At 40.3% G+C, this 24,101-nt stretch overlaps 1 protein-coding gene and 1 long non-coding RNA gene across 11 annotated transcripts in view; one reads left to right on the top strand and one right to left on the bottom strand.

The window, feature by feature from the left end:
* Positions 1-24,101, bottom strand: part of KCNH7 (potassium voltage-gated channel subfamily H member 7) — a 395,432-nt gene that overhangs the window by 223,568 nt on the left and 147,763 nt on the right. The window lies entirely within an intron of this gene.
* The window catches only part of LOC121918710, an 80,459-nt gene continuing 62,498 nt past the window's right edge, over positions 6,141-24,101 (top strand). Inside the window, exon 1 of the long non-coding RNA XR_006101284.1 lies at positions 6,141-6,263. This is a non-coding gene — a long non-coding RNA (uncharacterized LOC121918710). The remainder of the gene's footprint in view (positions 6,264-24,101) is intronic.

The following is a 24,101-nucleotide window of genomic DNA, read 5'->3' as shown; positions in this document are numbered from 1 at the left end:
CCAAAATCCATAATTTTGGTCCCCAAACCTGCTCTTTACTTATACATGAGGTCGACTTATAGTCGAGTATATATGGTAATACTTTCTGTGTTAAAAGATTTTCCGGCAGAAAAAACAGTGCCTTTTGTATGGATTAATTTTTTAACAATAGTCTAAAAACAAATCTTGTTGCGAATGATATTTTTAATGGAATGTCTCAACATCCTTTCTCATCAATGACATGAAAATTTGCAAATATTTGTAAGATTCTTATAAAGCACAGTACAGTAATGTAACCCGAGATGTGCCCAAGTAACCATAATTCGAACACATAGCCATGTTAGTCTGGAAAATCAGTATGCAAAGGAATCTTGTAGCAGTGTGCAATCATAATGTAGCACTTGAGCATCCCAAGTCTTTTCACCTATTACCTCAGTTATCCCTATAAAAAGCCTGTAAGATAGATGGGTATCAGTGGCCCCATATGGCCAATGTTGGTGGCTGAGATAAAATGAAAGCAGTTGCCTACAGCAGATTGGTGGCAGAAGGGAGATTTGAATAGGTTCACAGCTCATATTTTCTGGTTCACAGCTCATTTGTTCAGCCATAATGATACACTAACATGGACTGCTAGGCTTTGGAGCTCTGCAGACAGGTACAAAAAATAGTCTCGTACCTCTTTGGGGGATGACCTGTGGAACTGGCAAAAAGATGTTCACAGTGGCTGTCTGAAGGAGCAGCTTTCTGGAACTGAACAACTAGATTCACTGAGATTGTAGTTCCATGGATGTGCAACTGCAAACCTTCAAAACCCCATTATGGAGGCTCATGTCTCTCTCTCTCTCAAAAGGTCATGTTCTCCTTGTATAAAACTAAAAGATTATTTTTATCTCTAGCTGCAGTATTAATAGCAGGTCAATGGCTATTTCCATCTGCCTCTCCATCAAAGTGTCAATGCTGATTAAACACATCTAACCACATTATACAATGTAACTGCTCCTCAGGTTGAGCTACCATTACTCTTTAATGGAAGTACTGTATTCCCTTTCCCAGCCATTGCAATGCTGATATGTGAATGCTAAGATCATGAGCTTGACCTAGTTAGTCATAAATGGGAGCAAAAGGGTTTAGTGTGCTTCCTGCTTCATGGTTGAGGGCAGAGTGGCTGCTCAGTGGGGAGAATATTTTTAGTGGGAAAATGTTAGATGTGTCTATGTGTACAGTAGACAAAGGAGCAGATCTGTTCCTTGATTGTAAACAGCAACATCTAAAGGTTCCAGATTCAAGACGGGACAGGCCTCCTTTATCTTTACCAATTAAGAAATCCTGGAATAGGAAGACATAACATAAACTTCCATCTCCTTCCTTATCTTCCAAACCCACTGCTTAGCTGCTGTATCATCCCTACAACAAGGACATTTACTGTCTAGTGAAGAGTAAAAAACTGTGGCAACAAAGGGTGCAGCTATGTTCCTACCGTTAGTCACACAAGTTGAAGGACATGACTTTATAGCCATGGGAGTCCTGTTGTATATTCAGCCTGGCAACTCAAGCAACAACATCTCTCACATAAAAAGCTAGACTCAAGAGGGTTCAAATGGAGTCTCCAACATACTATGTAGAAGGATTTTAAGAAAAAATGAAATACAAGCAAACAACTTCCTCTATTGCAACTTGCTTCAGGGCTGGCAATCCAGATGGAAACTTCAATTCTCACCATTCCTCACTATTGGCTAACTCAACTTTTGTGTAAGTTCAATGGTTCAGTAAGTAGACAGGTTCAATGAGGAGTGAAGACAAACAACTGGATTTAGAACTTTGGCTTCTCATCTTTTTTCATAGACTATGCTTTAGCTTTTGGAGTATAAAGGAGCCATACCTTCCTCATGAAGATATATGGAGAAGTACGCAACTGCATGGAGCTAGCAGCCAATTTCCCCATTGGGCCATTCTGCCAGGGCACCCTTATCCCCACAGAAAGCCAAAACAATTTTCTTCTGCAGTCCCGCTCAAAATGGTGATAAGAAGTAGTGGTACATTGACATTTTGAGAGGGACTGCAGAGAAAATAACGAGGCATTTGAGAGTTGTATGGGAATCTGGGGAGCTTGTGGGTGTCATTTTCATATGGGTTCACACATTTGGGGTAGACTGTGTGTGGTTTGGGGTAAAAATTGCACCCCATATTTTACTCTGGAGGCTATGGAGCTCTGAGAGACTGGTGAGAGAGACTCAGGGACTATAAATGTGGGGTGCAGCAACTTTATATTGACCACTGTCCACAATTTACCCAATTGTGTCATAAGGAAATTTGACATATAGGGTACCAACACAATATATATTTCTTGGCTCACAACAATACAAGAAGTCAGATGGAAAAACATGCGCAAGCATGGGAGATCCAAGTTAACAGTATGCCGAAGTTCTGAAAGATTGTCAGACTGTTGACAAGCTGAGAGAATCAAGGGATGCTTCTGAGAAATTCCAATAACTCCAGGTTACGTCTCCTATCCCAGCCACACGACTATAGAGAAGGGGATGATGTAGAGAATAAACTCAAGAGAGAGAGAGAGGTAATGACATCAGCAGCAAGATCATAACATTGCCTGTGGCTACATAACTATCTTTGTAATAGGTTTGCCACTGTTTTATTTTGGTTCTCCCGCAAGGACATCCATGATATAGCAGCAGTAGTATTTAAAGTACCTGCTAAGTAACAAATGCATTACTTTAGTATTCCTGTTGCATTGTTCTGCCTTTTTTGTTTGTTTGTTTCCTGCATTTAAACATGTCTTTCAAACAACAATTCTGTGGGGAAAACGTTTCCATTTCTCCTATCTGGCTTCTATCAGCCAAAGTATACACAAGGTGGTATAAGAGAAGTACCATCACTTCAGAAAAAATAAGTGGATTCATCTATTGTTGACTATGAGAGAATTTTGTCTCTGAAGATGGTGGCAAGCATCCACAGTGCCTACAGTTTTTCTCTTTGGCTGAATACAGTTTTGCTGTATTATTTTCAGTCTTTTAAGAAGCTCCTTGATGATGAACATGAGAAGTAAACTTACTGTCATCTGTGTCCTAGAATGATTTGAGATTATGGGTGCCTCTACACTGTAAAAATAATACACTTTGACACCATTTTAAGGGCTGTAGTGCCATCCTATTGAAGCCTGGGATTTGTTGTTTTACAAGGTCTTTAGCCTTCTGTGCCAAAGAGTGTTGATGCCTCATAAAACTACAAATCTCAAGATTTTGTAGGATGGAGTGATGACACTTAAAGTGGTGTCACACTGCATTACTTCTATAGTGTAGATGGACCCTGTAACTCCCCTCCTCCTCCTCCTACCCATTCATTTTCCTATTTCAAATTCCACAACCTTTTCTGAATGTAGACACTACATCCTGAAGAGTGGAGAGTCACCTTGATTATCAGCAAGTTAATAATTCCCATTTTGTTACACTACTGTAAAAAAAAAAAACGGATTCTCCTTTTTGAGAGACTCTGTGCTAATATAAAGTTCACCAGATGAATGATCTTTTATTTTTGTTCAATGAGAGAGCCATCTTTCATTACACAAAGGATGTTAGTTGTAAATAAGTTTTCTGGTCCTGTCCTTTGATGCCCTGACCCTTTAGATAAAGGCATTTTACATTGCCATTAAAAATATATAACTCCAGGGATTCAGCTGATGAGTTGAAGGCTGCTGGGATTTGTCTTAATGGCCAGGCTGGTTTCAGCATTCTTTGGCAGCTCCTTCTTCCAGTGAATAATTTACAAAGGTTCTCAAATGCTTTCAAGCAACTTCAATGCAAAGTTGCAGCTGACTCTTGAGAAGAATCATATAACAGCTTCACCCTGGGTTCCATAGCAGCTTAGAATTAAAAAGCACTTAATGGCTGGTTAATCATTCTTGCAGCTTTATAAAATGAAGTTTGGTTTGTAACAGAATTCTCATGTGACTCAGCTTGAAAATGTGATCATAACATTGCAGTTACGAATATGTAAGAAAGGAAGCAACATGTAGCTCTTGAAATGACCCCAGAAAGGGCATGCGGAGGACAGGGTTCATATGTGGATCTCCTGAGTACACATTTGGAGCCAATTTGCATATGCTTGTTCATCAATTGATGTCTATGGTGTCAGAAAGGACTTCCATGTGTAGGTGGAATGCCCTGAATAACACTTCATATCTCATCAACACATCACTTCAAACATCCTGCTTTTCAGTGGAGTCAGTTCACACATTCAGCTGTCAAGTTTACACAAAGCATGAGTAGATCATTGTGAAAGCAGACATGCCTCCTTGAAAGACTCTTTGTCAGCTGGCACCCTGGCCTGGTCTGCTGTCCATCATAGTTGGAAGCACCATGAGTGATCATTCAGGACTGGGTCTCTTGGTTATGATGCTCATATTTTGGAACTCTCTCGCTTCTCATCCTGGTTTATGGAATCCAGAAAAGGACACTCTATTTAGGTGGGCCTTCCGTTTGGAATAATTTAGAGTCCTAAAGCCCATAGTGAGGCTGATAGTATTGCATTTGCTGTTGTTCCTTTGACTCTTCAAATAACTGATTAAATGTGTTATTATGCACTGATTTGTGGAGACTTCCCCCTGTAGCAGCCTCCCATATATGTGTGTGCTTGCACACCCATATACATATATAAACACCTAGACATACATATGTGTTTGTGTATACATATACATATATGCCCTGTAATCTGCCAATGTAACAGAGAATGAAATAGAACCTACTGATTTGTTGAGCTGAGTTGGCCCCCTCCAGGGAACACATCATGCTTGATATGGTTTATGTAAGCAGGTCACAATCTCAGCAGGAACAATTGGAGAGATTCAGCATTTTATTTTTGTCAGTTCTGCCTTCATCAGGTCATTTTCAGGAATCTGTCTGAGATGCGAGCATTGCTCACCAGAAGCTGAGTCATATATTAACAGGGATGACTTTTCTCGTACATATGCAGGCTGTCTAGATGGGTTCTGGGCTTACAAGAATTATACTTTCATCTTCAAGCAAATTACCTCTGCATATCAAGGTCAAGAAGGGCAAGGGCATGGAATTCCTCACCCAAACTAATTCCACTGCACCTCTATTTTAAAAACAACAGAAACACACACACACACACACACACACACACATTTTAAAGTTAGCTTTGGTTTGAGTGTGAAAATCTATGGGCATAATCAGCCACAGCTTTTAGGTTCCATTGAAATAAAAAAAGATAGACGGATGTTGGATGAAATGTGTGAATTCAGAGCAGGGTAAGGATAATGCAGCCCTCCAGATGTTCTTGAACAAATTTTTCCTGCATTCCTCGCCCTTGGCTATACTGGATAGGGATTCTGGGAATCACAATGTTCCAATATTTGGAGGGTGGCATGATCCCCACCCCAGCTTTAAAACACTGACAGAGGAATCATACGCATTCACTGGTGAGTTCAATGGGGCATCTTCCCAAGTGGATGTGTCTTGCTCAGTTGCTATGTCCTTCATTCAATGTTTTAAGTGCTTCTGACCTACCACGTCAAATTAAATGTTAATGGTCTTATCACCTAATCCCAAACATGCTCACTTAAAAGTAAATCCTATTGATTCCCTGAAAGTAACCTTGATTTTGGGTTCTCAGGCATAAGTATGAGCCAGTAGCTGTAGGGAGTGGTGGAGAGGAAAGAGGAGGAGGAGGACAATGATGACTGTGTTCAGCTGATGATTTATTCCTGCACTGCTCCATTTTCCCTGATTTTCTCTTTATGATTTGCAGTCTTTCTATGTGTCATGTTGGTTGTACTCATTCCCTTCTCAGATGAATGCACTTCCAAGACTGAAGAAGACTAAGAAGTAATAAACAGCAAATAATGTAGAGTGCAAATAGCATAACAAATACTCTGGTTTAAATTTTGACACTGCTATTAGAGAGCCATGAAGAAGTACCTCCTTCTTATATGAGCCTATTCCTGAAACACTGTCTTTGCTACTGAAAAAGCCTTTCTGCCCCTACCAACAAACAGATAATGGGAAAGGGCATTGGCACAGTTACATGCTTCAACAGCTACTACACATCCATCTGGCCTCAGGATAAGAATAGTGTGTGTATGGGGGGGAGGGATTGTATTGGTCTGGACTTTCACCCCACAGAATAAACTGAGAAAGAGGGAAGGAAAAGCTTCAGAGCTAAAATAGAAAGAAAGAAGAGGAAGAGAGGGAAGGAAAGAGAATGCTATGGCACAGCAAGGAGAAAGGGCAGAATGTTCCTGTGAGAACAAGGTAATGAGAATCAATGGCAGAGGAACTACCATTTCCTGAGATTGCACTATTTCTTCAGCTTGTAGTATGAATTCACAGGTTGGGATGGTACCATAGCTGAATAGCAGAGCTCAGGCTTTGGATGCAAAAGATCCAAGGCTCATTCTCTGGCATCTTGATATTGTGTTTGTGTGTCAAGAAGGGGTAGTGGCTAATTGGGTTGGATCTAGATTAGGTCATATATGGTTCAGACCTAATGCAATCTTAAGGTACAAGGTTTCACACCAGGCTTCTATCTGAAGCCTCACAGTACTTCCAGATGAGGCTTTTATCCTAAAACCTCCCTTCTGTTTTCAAGCAATCTTGCAAAGCGTCCAGATATTGTACTCCATTTGAAAAACTCCTGTCATTTTTAACTCCACAAAAACCCTCCCCACAAACATCAACAACCCCCAAACCCTGAATCTATTCAGGAGGAAAAGACATAAGTCTGCAGTGCTAAGATCTGGGAGTGCTGTTCTGTTTTAATTGTACTGTTTTTAAGCACTTTTATAATTTTAAATTGTATTTTATTCCTTTAATGTGTAGGATGTTTTAATATTCCAACAGTTTAATTCTATTTCAAAGCTCACTTTTTGCATATTTTAATTATATTGTTCTTTTAAACTATGAGCTGCTCTGAGTCCCCATTTCAGGCAGGGGGAAGCAGGATGTGTGTGTGTGTGTATGTGTGTGTGTGTGTGTGTATGTATGTGTATGTGTATGTGTATATATATATATATATATATATGTGTGTGTGTGTGTGTGTGTGTAGTAAAAATAGAGGACAAGATACTCTAATGATCCAACTCAGCACAAGATGGTGTTGTTACATGTTCATGCCCCTTTTGCCTGATGCCCTTTTAGTTCTTGGGAAAAAAAATACTTGAACAGCAGGAACAGCAGGTCACGAGTAAACACAAGGAACAGCCAAATAAATCAATGTTCCTGGACCATATTTCATGATATCCCCAACTTGGTTTCAGTTTGGCAAAACATTCAAACTCTATGGGGATTTCTTCCACACTGAGGCACATATACAATTAGTTTACTGCAGCCAAAAAAGGGCAAATCCTTCTTTTCATCAGTTATACCTGAGATTTTTCAGATTTAGTATCAAGAACTGGCTTGTTGCTGTTGTTGGTGGTGAGCCTGCTGGTCTGAAGTTTTACTGCTAGAGTTTATACACTCACTCCACTTTGTTTATAGAAGACAGACTGAGAACTATAAGCTTTGTATGAAGCACTGCCAGATTAGCAAAGGTACAAATGTTCTAGGCCCCTCAGTGGCTAGGGACCCCAAGGTGTGCTGTCACTGCATGCTGGGAGTATGATAAGAACAAAAATGCTTCTGGGTAATGGAGAGCAGTACCGCTGTCTCCAAAGATTGGTATCATTTACTATCCACTCTAGGTGCCATTTTACAACTATGAAGTGAGTGAAGAGTCTGCTAGAGTTATTGCTTCTGAGACTCTGGCCACTTGCACACCAGCTGGGAGAAAGGCAGGTGCCAAGCCCAGAACTGCTTCTCTTTTGGGCCTGAAAATGGTTGGTTCTTCTGCTGGGGAGGGATTCTCTCCATTGAGTAGCACCATCCATTGCATTGCATTGCAAAGCAGGCCCTGTTGTTGGGGAGCTTGTTCATGTACACAAAGAGAGGGGCTGTTTTTGGAACTACTCTAGGGCCCCTGAACCAAGGCCTTAATTCAGTCTTGATGCCAAATTGCATACCCTCCAACATTTCACAGATGCAAACCAGAACATAAGTGGACAAGCAACAACAGTGTTTGGTCAAGATGGCAAAAGTTACTGAAGAGGAAAAACAAACAAACAAACTAGGAAAGGCTGTAGCAGTTTGCTTTTGCTAAGTCTCATAGGAATGGCAAGACTCCGTCCCTCCCTTTCCTTTTTCCCTTTTGAGTTAATTGAATCCAAACTACTTTTGCACTTTGAATTCAGTTTGCAACAATGGAAGCAAGATGAGGATGATGAGGGGCAGTGGGAGGAGGAGAGAAAAACTGGGACATTTTAAAAGCAACTGAAAAAGTGGGATGACAGAAGGTTATCTGGACCATCCCTGTCAAGCAGGGACAGTTGGAGGGTATTATATGAGGTCAGTGTGTGGCAAAAGTCCATTACTGTGGAATTTAGATTTAGATTAGAGATTGCTGTTATGGTTGGAGGCCACCTACACAAAGTATCTGTTCTGTGAAGGACACTTTTGCAGTTTGCACCCTCAGATAAGTGATGCTGAGCACTATTCCCTCAACTTTGTTCAAAAGACAATATTTCTTAAGCCAGCCTCAAAACTGCCTATCCCACACAGAACAAACAGGCATGACATTGTGAATTAATATAATTTAAAATATTTCACCAATTCAATCAAACTACTTTGCTATACATATATTTTAGGTATTTTAAGGTAGGCAGACAGACAGACAGATGATAGCATTGGTAAAATATTTCAATAATTAAATATAGATATTGATAGAAATACAGACGTATTAGTGAAATATACTGAAATATTAGTGAAACATAATTTGTGAAATATTTTTAATTATTTTGGTTTGGTTCTCAGGTTTTGTGTGTCATTAAGCTAAGGAAAAAATGGAAAATTAAATGTTTCCCATAAAGTTTTTGTTAAAAATGAATTTTTTTTATCCTTCTTCTTAAAGCATTTGTGGGGAAGCTATAACCTTCCAGATGCTGTTGGACTGCTGCTCTCATCATCCCTGGCCACTGGGAAAGCTGGCTTCGGCTGATTGGAGCTGCAATTCAACAACACTGAGAGAGTCATGCATTCTCCAGCCCTCTGTTAAAGGATCACACATTAAATGTCTTTAATGTCAATTTGATTCTTCCTCTGCTGTGTCGAGTCAATTAACTGTCACTTCTTAGTGATGGAATTCTATTGACTTATAGAACATTTCTGGTAGCTGGAGCCAAGAGCTTGTCAGCAGCCAAGCCAAGAACATGTTGATGGCTGCTCTCTTTCCCATCTTGCATCTGCTCACTCTCCAGTTACCTTTCTTAATCTACATGAAATCAAATTTGGCCATGTTTTCACCTTCTACTTACCTGTTTTCTTTGTCATCATAGCATTGTCTTGTGCACGCTCCACAGCTATTTCAGTCCCTGGTGTGGAGATAATCACTAAATCCCATGAATGTCTGTGATCTTATTTTATGTCCACCAAAGACCATAAGTTAAAAAAAAAGACTATGCAGAGAGCTAGATTACTGTAGTCTGCAGTGGTTTACATTGAGAAAGGCTTCTACAGTACCACAGCCAATTGAAATCTACTGTGCAAGGGATCAGAAGCTCATGTAAACTATTAAAACAGTCAGCTTCACATTTATTGGTTTTCGATACCATTGATCATGGTATCCTTCTGGATTGCTTCTCTGGGATGGGACTTGGAGTTACTGTTTTACAGTGGTTCCATTCCTTCCTGGAGGAGCAAACTCAGAAGGTGGTGCTGGGAGACTCCTGCTCGACTCCCTGCCCATTGGCCTGTGGGTTTTCTCAGGGTTCTGTGCTGTCCCCTATGCTATTTAACATATACAGTACATGAAACCACTGGGAGAGGTCGTCTGGTGTTTTGGGGTGCAGTGTCATCAATATGCAGATGACACTCAACTCTACTACTCCTTCCCACCTCAAAACAAGGAGGCTGTCCTGCTCCTAAACTAGTGTGTGTCATCAGTAATGGACTGGATGAAGACAAACAAGTTGAAACTTAATCCAGACAAGATAGAGGTGCTCCTGGTCAGTCAGAAGGCAGATCAGGGAATAGGGATCCAGTCTGTGTTAGATTGGATCACACTCCCCCTGAAGACACAGGTTCACAGTTTGGGGGTACTCCTAGATTCAGCTTTGAACCTTGAGGCTTAGGTCTGTGCTGTGACCAGGAGTGCTTTCGCACATTTAAAACTTGTGTGCCAGCTGTGTCTTGAGACGCCGAGTCTGGCCACAGTGGTACTTGCCTTGGTTACATCCCATTTGGACTGCTGTAACGGGCTCTACATGGGGCTGCCTTTGAGGAGTGTTCAGAAAATTCAACTGGTTGAAAGAGTTGCTGCCAGGCTGCTCAATGTCAATACTGGAGGTAAGGCAGGCTCGGAGAAAAGTGTCATGTGTCACAGGCAGTAAGCTGTTATTGATTTATTTAGGAGATTTATATTCCACCTTTCTCCCAAATCAATGTACTTCTCCCCTAACCAATGTACTTTATAATTAGACATGTCCCCCTGTGTTACATGTGAATGAGCAGATGAAGTAGCAAACAAATGTGAATGCCACTATTATATGCATATGGGTCCTCCTATAATGGCTGTGGCCACACTGCATCATTACTGCAATTTGACACTGCTTTAACTGTCATGGAGCCATGCCATGGAAACCTTGGATTTGTAGTTTGTTGTGGCACCAGAACTTTCTGACAAAGAAGGTTAAATATCTCGCAAAACTACAAATCCTAGAATGCTATAGCATTGAGCCATGGCCATTAAAGAGGCGTCAAACTGCATTAATTCTGCAGTGCAAATGCAGCCAAGGAGAATTTCCAGTCCTCTTTCTCTCCCTTTTTTTTGCATACCAAAACCATTCGAACTATATTACTTTACGTGTGTGTGTGTGTGTGTGTTGTCAGCCCTGCATTTTTATTTTTTAAAAAATATCTATGCTATTTTTTCCCCATCTCTAATCACCAGCAGCTTGTGAATCCTGGAGGCTTGTGGTATAATGGGGAGTTTAGTGGGGCACACCACTATTTGAAGGTGAGACAAATTCCAGCATTCATACCATGGGTTTCCCCTATGGAAGACCCAACTACCCAAGTCAGCTCCCCATTTTTAAAAATCAATCATGACAACAAGAAGCAGCAAATAACAATAACAGCACAACTATAAGGATAAGCATGCCTAAACAGAAATGTTTTCCTTCATGAAGATGATAAAGAACCCTTTGAATGTTATCAGTGCCTTTGAATGATTTGTTAAAGGGTTCTCCTTCAGCTTCCTATCATCGCAGGACAAGTCGATTGGTCCCTTTTGTGGAGATAAGGAGGGAATCTGGCAAACTTGCCAAGTTGTATATTTAGAAGATAAATAAAGGGTGATAAATATAAAGTAGAGTTCGTGTTTCTGGATGATGGAAATTTCATTAGAGTCTATTTCCACTATCAATTATTAAATAAATTCACCTGAGTCTTCCCCTTCCTGTCCTATTCAAGGTGAGTATACACTAATCTCTTGTAATGCATGAGCAGCTAGTGACCTAAGAGGCATTATATTCCTTTCATGCGTGGAGGGTTTCCTGGATGTTCAAATATTGTATGCCCAATGCTTGTTCATGCTCTTGAGGTATAAATCTGATCTTGAGCCAGAACAAAGAAAATGAGTGGGGTTTGGTTGAGCTACAGCATGCCATTTAGAAGGAAATCCCCACTTCCCCCAGTCTTTGATTAACTTTAAATGGCAGCCCATCAACTGTAAGTAGTACAATGAAACACCCTCGCTTTTGATCATATTTAGTCCACAGCAGTTGGCTGCATACCAGCAAAGCACCCGCAATATGAATCAGAGAGGAGTTGACTTATAACAAAGCTATTGACCTGAATTTAGTTGATATGAGTAGCTCAGGTTTAGACTGGAGACTATCTGCAGGATCAGGGAGGGGCAGGCTGTCTTTGTAACATAAATTGTTACAGCCTCTCTAATCTGTAAGAGAAGGCTACGTACATGTCAAAAGAGATGTGCAGATTGCTCACCTAGCCGTGTCACAATTCACCAAGCCATGTCAGGAAACAACTGGGGCAGAGATAGCAATAGCATTTACTTTTCTATACCGCTCCATAGTGAAATCAGCACTGTTTAAGTGGTTTACAATCTGTAAATCAATTGTCCCCAACAAGATGGGTATTCATTTTACTGACCTACAAAAGGATGGAAGGCTGAGTCAACCTTGGAGCTCTGGGGTTGAACTCACTGTAGCTGCAGTACCAGCACTTAACCACTGCCCTACCAGGGCTCCAGATATCCTCCATGATATCTGCTCTTAGTGCTGACAGACTGGACATGGGTTGAGGCTTCTTTAACAGATTGTGGTGCAGGACAACGAACCTTAGAGCTATGTGTAGTGGGACTAAGGGCATATATACATGGGCCAAATGAAGTTTTTTCCCTTGTTCTCATGGCAACGTGTCTTCATGATGCAAGGCCAAATCCCCAATCCAAGTCCAGATTGTCTTCATGACATAACACCAAATCTGTCCTATCTCTGCCTTAAACCAGCTTTTAAAAATTACCTTTTGTTCTGGATTTTGCAGGAAAACCAGAAGTACAACACTGTACAACTATCTACATACATGTCTCCACTGTGTCACCCGCTGTACCACCACCATTACTATGAGTCTCTCCCTCTGAGGCCACAGCCATGTGATCAATGGGTTCTTCATTTGAGATCTAAGAGGTAGTGACCTGTGTCAATGATGCTAGGTGATACAGTAGGGACATGTGTGTAGACAGCTGCCCAACATCACTATGAAGTCCAGAGCTAAGTCATGGTGGGGAAATCTGCGGAAGCTTTTGGGCCAGAGTACTCTGGCAGCAGCCTAGAGTATTCTGCCTCATGTAGACAAGCCCAAAGATACCAATAGTTCTTCACCTTCCAAAACTTAATTTTCAGCTACAGCCATTCCCTCCCAATTCAGCTATCGCCTTGCTGCTAGAGAGTGCATGGAGGGGTGTGGAGGGTCTATTCTTGTTGCTGGACATTTCTCTGCACCCCACTTATTCTCCTTGAAGCCCTACTTCCATGCTTCTCCATGGCATCTAATGGACCATCAAAAGAAACAAGGTGTTGGGTGACATAGACTGTGGGCCTAATCTTGACATTGGTGGTATCAAGACTTCAGGGGATGAGTCTGGGGTCCCACCTGGCAGAATGAGCAGCAGGGGCCCTTGAACACATCAGAGTCTCTTTCTAGATTTTGAAATAAGTGAAATCATGCTCGCTAACATCTAAAGCAAAGGTGGGCAAAATCAACCCTGCAGGCTGCATGCAACACCAGGCATCCACATTTGTGAGCCCTAACCTTCTCCAAATGCCTCACTGTCCCCTTCTTTTTTTTAAAGGCCACACTTCTGGGGCAAGTTATGCCCCCAAAGCTACACAGAAAGCCCCCCAAAGGCATTAACCTTTGAAAAATACCCCTGCTCCCACACCCCAGAACCCTGTCACTTCCTTTCACTATTCTGAGAGGGGCTGCAGAGAAAAAAGGAGGCTTGCTGGCCTCGCTGACTGTGAGATTGCTGGGGGAGAGTGGTTGCAGAATGCAGAAATTCACCCCTGGCCTTCCTCACAATTGCCCATCTCTGATCTAAAGAGTCTGCCCACAAGTCCTTTAAGCTGAGAGATGATTATTATAATGATTATTATTATTATTAATTTCTTATTCACCTCTCTCCATGGATCAAGGCAGAAAACAACAGATTAAGATACTATATGACATACAACATCAGTAAAAAAAAAACAGATCATCAGTAAAAACACACAACATTTCTCCAAAACACACATCAGTTAAAAAAAAACACATCAATTTAAAAGATCAAATATGATAAATTCATATTAAAACAATCAATCCATATTTAAAATTTCATAATCCACAATTTAAAAATCATATGGATAGGCCTTCTGGAAGAGGCTAATCTTTAATATTTTAAATTTGGACAGCATATTCAGCTGTCTTATCTCTTCCAACAGGTTGTTCCACAGTCTTGGGGCAGCTGAAGAAAAAGTCCTCTGTTTGGTTAACTTCTGATTAGTTAGTTGATATTAAGTTAATACTAACTTTACCATTAGGTCTAGCAAATGTTTATCTTATGCTGTGCTCTGAATTTCCCATTATTCTTTCAGAAACATGGATAATTTTCCTGCATTAACAAACTATTCTTTTGTTGGCAATATACCCTGATAGATTCCTTTTGGGCATAATTACTAAGGTTGCTGGATAGTCTTGCCCCTATCAAATCTAATAGCTCATTAATATTTACTAAGGCAAGGTGAAAAATGAAATATCTGGCCCAGTACCCTAGGAACCAGAACCAGCTATTTTCAGAAACCCTCACAAAAGCCTTCAACAGCTAACATTCTATTTTCATTCCTTAAAAGCTGATGAAATCTTTTCTGTTCCATAGCTGTTGGTGGCACTTTACACTTTGATGCTGAGGGTCAGCTTGTGTTGCTACAAAGCAGCCAGAGAAAAATCAATTCATTCCCAGAAGAGAGAAATGCTATTGCAGAAGGTCACCAAGCCATCAGTGTTTGCTGTTCTGCATCAAATGCTTGAAATGGGAAATGTGTGTATGTGTGTGAAGTTGAACTAGATAGACTTGGCTGATTAAGATAATGCTTTTTCCTCTGCCTTCTCCCTTTTTTTATAGTATACTAATGGATGGGTTTGTGACATTTAACAAAAACTGGGAAACTATTGTAATTTATCCCTACCTGGCAGTATTAATAGGAGTATGCTTTTGTTTTTGTTTTTTTAAAACAAAGAACTAGAGAAAAGAGTGGGAAGCTGAAATATGATTATTTGACTTTTAAGATTCCAACACATCTTGGTTCAATTTTTTCCAACACAGGCGAGCCATACTTATACAGTGAGAAGGAAATTGCCCAGTGATCGATCATAATCCACTTGAAGGTCATCCTTACTGATGTTTGATTTGTCACACTGGCTAGAATCACTTTGGTTCACTAAAGAATTTCAGCATTGCACTGATTAATACCACTTTTCAGTGTCTTATTCTAACAAAGCATGGCATGTAACGTAACATCTTGTTTGCTCCCTTAGCCTCAGTAGGTTAAGGGGAAAAGGTGAGAAGAGATCTTCCTTCACAGAAGTGGCTAGGCTCTGTGTACCAGTTTATATTTTACCCCAAGCTTTCACAAATTACTTTTTGGACTCTACCTTCCAGAATCACCCAGAAATTATCCTGTTACTCTTCTACAATTTCTAAGAGTTGTAATCTAAAAATAAAATTCCCACCTCAGATGTTACCTTGCAGCAATACATGCTACATTGTTATAACAGATGGATGACAGTTATCTATCCTGGGATATATTGAATCCTGGGATCTGTCACTCGCTGCTGGAGAGCTCGGTGTGCATATTTCCATATCCAGTGTGACATAGTGGTTTGAGTGTTGGACTATGGCTCTGGAGACCAGGGTTCAATTTCCACTCAGCCATCAAACCCAACCTCACAGGATGGCAATGGGAAACATCCTCTGAACAAGTCTTGCCACGAAAAACCTCATGATAAGGAAGACATAAGTCAGAAATGTTTTGAAGGCACACAACAACCAACAGCATTAGCATGCTCTGGCAAACAATGCTGTGCCAGAAGTACCTCACTAATTACAAATCCCAGAACTTCATAGGATGATGCTATGATGGCCATAGTTGTATGGTCTACTCTCCCAGAAATGGATTCCAAGATATTACTGTTTGATTCAATGCTCCTCATATGACTACACTCTATGCAGGCAAGCAGACTCTTTCTAGGCAGGCCTAAAAGTGGAGGTGGCATAGGTGCATGCACTATGTCCTCCCCAGTATTCCTTTGTCTCCAACTGACATAATCCTTTATGCTACTATAATGAGTGGGAAAATATGAAAGATGTTGTTACTTACTTTTACTTGGATACAGTTATAATTAATTAATTATGTACAGATCATTAGGAATGTTGCTAATCAAGGATCTTCATCATACAGAAGCTTCTACACATGTTCAGGCTCCTCTCCCCTCTCTCTTTTGCTTGCCCATAGAAAAACCTATACAATTATAACCTGTATTTTGCCCCTGTGTTGTATCTTCTTTAATAATATTGGGATTTGGAGGCAAAGGCAGGTATCTTTGTCTGACTTTTGGAGATCGCTGTTGTTGCAGTCTGCAAACAAAATAATTATGATGGTACTTCCTTTAGAAATAATTATTCTTTTGTATAGATACAACTATGAGATTTTTTTAAAGTTAGGAATACATCCATCTGAGTCTGCAATGTGCTATGAAAAGCAAGACAGCAAGAGTCTGAGGCCTACAAAAGTGTGGACTGAGTATTATATCTGTCTATCGGAGCAGTCACTTGAAGTCCATTAAAGACATTTAAAAAAAAGCACTCTCCGCTCATGGCTTTCCTCACCAGGGTTGCTGGGAATAACATGGCAGCTGAATAAATAAATTGTAGGGGAAATAGGGCTGCTGGGAGTTGCCCTGGCCCATGCTTTTACAGCTCCCAAAACCTTCTATCAGTTCCTCCAAACCCAGAGCCCCCGCCATGAAAAATGGCAAACCATACCCAAAACCTGCAATGCATACAAACACCCCAATCTTCTCAGAATCCCCACACTTTCTCAAATACCTTATTTTCATTATGCCTTGGCCCAATGGTTGGTCACTCTATACACTAACTGGCATTGCTCTGGCCTCAAGATGGGGAGAGGAGCAGCCAGGCACAGCTCTATCAGATGTTGGCCCTCCTACTATACTCCTAACTACCATTGGCCTCTGAAGGAGAGAGGAGCAGCCAGGCACAGTTCCATTATGCCTTGGCTCACCTTGGGTTGTGAGAGATCCTCCTTCCATTTTCCAACTGCTACTGTCCAACAGTGACCTCTGAGGGAGAGAAGAGCAGCCTCCATCTGCTAGACTTAATCCCCTCCCCACAGCCATCTCCTTTTCCTTGCTTGTCTTTTTAGACAGGGAAGTGTCAAATTAACAATTTCTAAAACACAAAAAATGGGAGCCATTTTTTGCTTAAGGGTGATAACTTTGGAGGTATGGTATTTCAATGATGCATGAGTTCTAAGAGTCTGGAAGCTACACCAAAGCTGCACTCCAATCCTTAGGACTGGAGCGTGGCTTTGGTGCGGCTTTTGGACTTTTAGGACACATGCATCATTGAAATACCATACCTCCAAAGTGACTCAAAGCAGCTTTATTTTGGCTTGTCTGTAACAGGCCTTGAAGTCATTAGTAGTTCCCCCCTTCCTCTCTCACTCACTCTCCCTTTGCCTTCAGGTCATTTGTGGACTCATGGCAACCCCATGATTTCCATAGGTGGTTTTGCTTGTTCCTTACTCTGAAATAGAACTTAAAGCACTTGGAGTCATTGGTGCTCTCCTGTCCACATATTACCTGGGCTGTCCCTGCTTAGCTTTCAGGATCAGACAGAATCTGGTGCTTTTTCGGTATTTAATAGTCACTTGTAACTGATTCCTTTTCTCAACAATGAAAATATAACTAAGTAGGTGAAAGAAGGCTAACTGTCACCTGTTGTTAGTGTTGAGGTGCTGATGTATGTTTGTTGTTGTTGTGTCTTCAAGTTGTTTCTGACTCATAGTGAACCTCTCATGGGGTTTTTCTTGTCAGGCTTTCTTTCAATGAGGTTTGCCTTTCCCTTCCTTGTGGAAGAGAGAGCAGAACGCCAAGTTCACACAGTGATTTTCCATGATCAAGTGGGAGATTTGAACCCTGGTCTCCCAGAGTTCTAGTCAAACACTCAAAGCATTACAACACTCTGGATGAGGAGAATGCATTTTGCATCACAAGGCCACCAGTTTGTAGCATTCAGGTTTTTTTTAAAAAAATGTAACTGAAAAGGTAACTTCTTAATTATGTTTGAGAAGAAAGTGTGTAAAGAATTTTATTGGTGGGGGAGGGACAAACAACCTTGAAACTACAATCGTAATTATCTACTTTTATGAGGCTTGGGACTGAAAATGGAAATGTTCTTTTTTTTAAAAAAGCAACTTCTCTTGCTCTATTGTTTTCATATATTCAATATAACTGAAGTGACTGGTTTGCTTCAGCAATCCACCCTGCACAACTGTTAGTATTAACTTAAGAAGTTAGAATAGAATAACAGAAAACAAGTGATACTGAACGGTAAAGCAAAGCCAGAATCATGACAATACTTTCTTAACACTTGACACAGCACTTGTTGTTACAGCTGTGTACAAATGGTCTCTCTAAATTCTTACCCTATATGTGGACAGGGAAACTGAGTAGACCACATCACTGTATTTCTCCACTGCATCTTTCCAGTGTGTGTGTGTGTGTGTGTGTGCACACGTGCATGTGGGAATGTCTGCTAACAGCAGGGTTTTTTTGTTTTGTTTTTTAGTGTAGGGCTATCGCATTTAGCAGGAGGCAGTAGCACAACCTCTCTCTTTCCCCAAAGTTTTATTTGTAACCACCACCAACAGCCACAGTGTTAGCAGCTTGCCCCTGATTCTGCATCCCCCATCATGCCAGGTCTTATTCCCGAATACTGTGGCAAGGGGAAATCACAGACGTTTCCTCAAGGGAAAAATGTCTTCTGAGAAATTTTGGTTCAGCTCCAGTTCAAAATGTCTGATGTAACATTATTTATTTAATAAGCCAGTTTTCCACTTCACTTACCTTGGTGATCCTTATAAAGCCTTGTAAGAGAAGATTGGTCAGTACTGTTATTCCCACAGTCATATTATATGTATGTAGAGTGTGGGGCGAGGTAACAGGGATCTCTTAGACTGCATCATTTCATTTTTAACCACAGTTCTGTGACATGTAAATTGCTCCAGCCTATAGTTTTACTCACAGACTAAAACTGAACCTGGAAGACTTTCTCTCTATGTTTTTTAAGGAATATCAGCTGAAGGAGGCCCAATGTACTGTGATGGTTTCAATGTTGGCCTGGGATTCTGAGAAGCCAGGCTTCAAATCCCTACTCAGCCTTGGAAACTCACTGGGTGACCTTGGGCAAGGCACATTCTCTCAACCTTGCCAAAAAGGGTTACTATCACAGGGTTACTATACATAGAAGCCTATTATTATTATTATTATTATTATTATTATTATTATTATTATTAAATCCAAAAATAAAAACAAAGCCTGCCTATGGAGCACAATCTAAAACTTGAAGGCACATAACAACAACAACAAAAACAACAACAACTATCAGCTGAAGAATCTATTACAAGTGAAAGAGTATGGGTCTCTACAGTGATCCAGCAGAGGCCGATGGTTCCCATGTCAGTGGATTGATGACTGTGCTCTGAGGTACAGTCCAAACCTTAAAGGAGCTAGCCCAGATGCTGCTGAATCCTATTTTCAAAATAGTTTTATCTACTTATATAGTTCCTTATAATTTGGCCGAAGACCACAGATGAATTCATCATTGCACTGATATGGAACCCACCAGCCATTACTGCTTTGTGCACTAACATTTCTACCTCTACTGGGGCTGGCTTACATTTAATCACTACTAGATCCTTGTCCAAGGTAGTTCAGTATGACATTCTGCTCTCACATCCAAAAAAGTAAAAGAGAGAAAGTGAAAAAAAGAGCACATCATGGCCTGATTCTACCAGGTGGGTTTGATCAAGGATGGAAAATCTGTGCCCCTTCAAGAAGCCAATGGTAGGGATGTTTTTGTTTCTTTTTGTATTTTATAAAGCTCACATCCTTTACATCCAAAACAAGTAGGAATTTGAAAATTTTTGATAAATTATTCAAAAATGAAACAAAACAAAATGGTTCATTTGGAATTCCTTAAGCAATAAATATACCTATTTCCAGTATAAAGAAGGTAGTGTTGTTCCATCTTGTTCTCCTTTTTGGTGTTAAAATGAAGTGCCTCTATCAAAAAGAAAAAGAAAAAGAAAGAAAAAGTAAAGAAAGAAAAAGAAACAAAGGAGATGGCAACCTTAATTGAGCAGAAATTCAAAAGAATATACTTGGATTCACACCAAGTTATAAGAATTATGTCATGATCAGTCAGTTTAATTTTTTTTCTCCCACATTTTAGTTCTTTACTAAAAAAAACAAACCTCTTTCTACTCCAGATATGAAGAAATTGAGAAATTTTGGTGAAGTGCTTTGAAAAAATTGATGGAAACAAAATTCACCCCCATCTCTAGCTGTTGGGTTACACAGTTCCCACCATCTCTAACCACTGGCCATGATGTATGGGTCTGATATGAACTGGAATCCAACCAGATATGGTAGGCCACAAATTATGGACAATAACACCTTTATCATCTCTCAGGTGCAGGCTTCTTGCTTGCTTCGCCTGGTGAAGAAGCTCAATGAGCTGCTTAGATTCTGGAATTAGATTCCAGCTTCTGGTCAGATGGATGGCTTTCAGATCAATGATTTTTTTATGGAAGGGATGAGGAACATGAGGGGGAATCTAAAATGCAGCCAATAATGTCATGTAGTGCATCAAAGGAATAGCATTTCATTTTCCCTCATTATCATTAGGAGAGGGGGAAAAACTGCAATTAGAATTCAAAACCAATGACCGACAAGGCTTTAGTTATATTTAGCCTACAAGAAAGTTGCTGGGGAGAGACAGCAGATTTAATAGCATGTTGCTTAAAAGAAAACCATAAGAGGAGGGCAAACAGAGAAAGACCGATGGACTATTCTCTGCTTGCAAAGTGAGTCTGAAAGAGGTCAAAAGACTGAAAGTGGAAAGTAGCTTTAAAACATCAATCCTAAACACATTTACATAGGCAACCATCCATAGACTGCAAGACAGTGCACTTTGGACTGCAGTTTCAGACAGCGGTTGGTGTTTGGGAAATAGCCTGACAACAGATGGCTGCTCTTACAATTTAGGGGATGTAGGTGAAATAGTTCTGCATCCTATCTAAATATAATTGTGACCTCCAAGGCCAAATAGGAAAATATTTTGCTAAACTCTGACAAAAACTCTCCCATGCATGTTCTGCTGAAGCAGGACTTTAGGTAACTAGAATAGGGAGGGATTCTATTTAACCAGGTATAAAATGCCAATATTTATTCATCAAACACAGATATTATATATTTTTAAATAACTGGCCAAAGTATCCTAAAAACAAGATTTTGGAATCACAAAATAACTTGCCATTTTTCTTTGTAAGGTCCCTTGATCATCAAATGATAACCTTTCTAAATTTCCCTACATGTACTTATACAATTAAGGTCTACATTCACCAAAACTGAATCTTTTCACAAGATACCCACAAACATTCCTAATGGCATGTTGTAAAAGTTAGGCAACAGTATTACTTTGCTAGATACAATGATTCTCTTCTGTTGAATGTTGTGGATGAAGTTTGTATTTATGTGTAAAAAGTCATTAGCAAAGCAAAGATTTAGATGGGAGAAGCTGGAGTATGTTTTAGTTTCATGATTTTTTAAATACCCAATTAGTAGTAATAGGAATTCTGGGAATTCTGAAGTATGTGGAACCAGGTATAAATAGAAGAAATAATCACCAGAATCCTAGATCAGTTATAGAGACTTAACTAAATAACCTGGCCTGACCACCACCCCCCTCCATCCACCTTAAGTGCCAGCAGCCAGATGAAGCACAGGAGGTCTGTTCAGCTGCCAATCAAGGCACAGGAAGGACAATGTTTCCAGCACCTTCTTGCCAGCCAGTGGGGCTGCAATAAGGACTTCTGACTGGCTTCAATGTCAATGGAGTGGTTAATCCAATTTATTCCAAATACAGTGGGTCCTTCCCTTACATGGGGGATCCGTTCCAGACTCTGCCACGTAAAGGTAATCCAGCGTATGCTGGAGCCCCATTAGAAATAATTGAGCTTGTGCCCATGGTGTGGCACAGCATGCACGCCGAAGGTATGTACTCCATTACTTCTTCCGGGGCATGCGAGGGCTTTTTCCGGTGCCCGCATATGATGCAGGTGCACTGTATTAAAGGATCTATCCAAGAGATGGAAGGTTTAAAAAGATTCCGAAAAATGAATGGAGATGTATTGTTGGCTGCCCCTATTCAGAGGATGTGGTACATTATTTAACCTGTTGCCCTTTGTATAAAGATCCTAGGGAGCGTTTTATTTTACCCTCAATCAATAATAAAATCTTTTCGAACTCTCAAGAAAAAGTACTTTACCTCCTTATGGACACAGATAAATATGTAACCTGGCGCATAGCATTGTTTGCTACTAGGAAGAAATACATAGCAGAGACTACTGTTTCCTGTAATGGGGATAACTTGATCTAAAAGGGTCCAACTGTGAATTTTAACATATTCATGTTATCTAAGCTGTCCACAATTGTTAATGTTAAACTTTTGCTATCAGATACAATTTGTTATATATTGTTTTTACGGAAATTTTATGTGTATTGTATTATTACTTTGATTTTGTAATGGCCATTGGCCAAAAGCAATAAAATATGTGTGTATGTATGTATGTATGTATGGGGGTTGGACTAGAATCTCTGCTGGTGATTGTGTATTTAAGGAAGGAGTGCCAATGCTCCAAGCTGTTGGTGTTTAGTGGATGGTGGTGGAGCATTATGTCAGTTGGTGTAAGTACTGTAAACATTGCAACAGAGATTAAAAGCCTCTTAAAGAGAACTCAGCAGTTGTGTCTGCAGCTTCTGTGTGGGAGAAGGATTTCTCCAACTTGCATGAAGTGTACAGTAGAGCTTTCTGTGGCGTTTGTTCCTGGCACAATTCTTCTGCACGTGGACTTTGGGTCTCACATGTGCCAACAGGTCTAGCATCTTTCAAAGCCTGAATTAAGATCAGAGTGGATTCATCAGTCCATTGATATGGAAGCCAGCAGAATGTGCAGCAAGTAACATGCATAGCTGATCACTAAGCAAAAGCTCACTTGCATAACCTTACTGCCTTTGACAATTTTTGTATGGACAAAGACACAGGGAGAGTTTCTTCTCATATTCTCCTTGTCCTTATATATTGGAGCAGAGTAGTGCAGTATAGAGTAGAGAATAGCATAATATGAGCTGTTGGTAAACAGAAGATGGCTTTTAGACTTGCACACCACTTTCTGTCTAGGGAGAAGTGAGGTCATTGCATTTAAGCTCTATTTTCTATACCCCCCCCCTTATTGAAAAATGTTTTTCCAAAGTCAAACACAATAACCATCATTTTGTCACCACTGGGAACTGTATTAGCACAGCTGATATTCAAATGAGCTGTAAATATGGTTCAAGGACATGATATAGTTTTGTGAAAATATGAGGACAGTAAGGAGTTTATTGTTCCCAGAGATGCATGAGCGAATTCCCAGAAATGTTTGTTCACTCAAGCTTGTGTCCTATTGCCATTGTTATTTTAATCAATCAATCCTTTTGGCCTCCTTTCAGCACCAAGAACAGCTCCTTTTCTTCTGTATTATATGAGACTAGATTGTGCTTGTTCAGCATTCAATAGCACAGCTAAAGGAGAAACCTTCCTTAAATATGTTAAAAGCATAATGGGATAGAGTCAGTCTTAGTCCTGCTTAGGGTAAACACAGTGAAATTAATGGGTCAACAAATCTAAGCTCAATTAACTTAACACAACTAACCTAACCCCAGTTGATTTCAAATGGCTCTTCTCTAGGTAAGACTAACATTGGATTTAGCCCAGAGGTGGACAAAATGCAGGCTCCCAGATGTTGTTGGATTGTGACTTCCATCATTCCATCCCAGCATAGCCAATGGTGAGGAGTGCTGAGAGAGGAAGCCCAACATCTTTTCCCAGATCTGTTTTATTCTAAGGGTATTATAGAAATAAACTTTGTTTAGAATGGCATAGTATAATCAACCTATTTGGGCACTCCCCCCCCCCCATATGATTAACATGAGGTCAGGGAGAATAGAAGTGTTCTGGAAAGCCTTTCCTCCATCCATGCATTACACAGAGACTGGAAAAGCCACTTCTCTGGAATAGTGCCCCTCCCTGAAAAGTAACTTGCCAAACTCTAGCATTAACCTCTCCTTATTCATAGTCCTCCATAAAATGAAGAA

The sequence above is a fragment of the Sceloporus undulatus genome, chromosome 1, assembly GCF_019175285.1.
Source record: "Sceloporus undulatus isolate JIND9_A2432 ecotype Alabama chromosome 1, SceUnd_v1.1, whole genome shotgun sequence".
Lineage (NCBI taxonomy): Eukaryota > Metazoa > Chordata > Lepidosauria > Squamata > Phrynosomatidae > Sceloporus > Sceloporus undulatus.
This window is presented reverse-complemented; position numbering and strand designations above follow the sequence as displayed.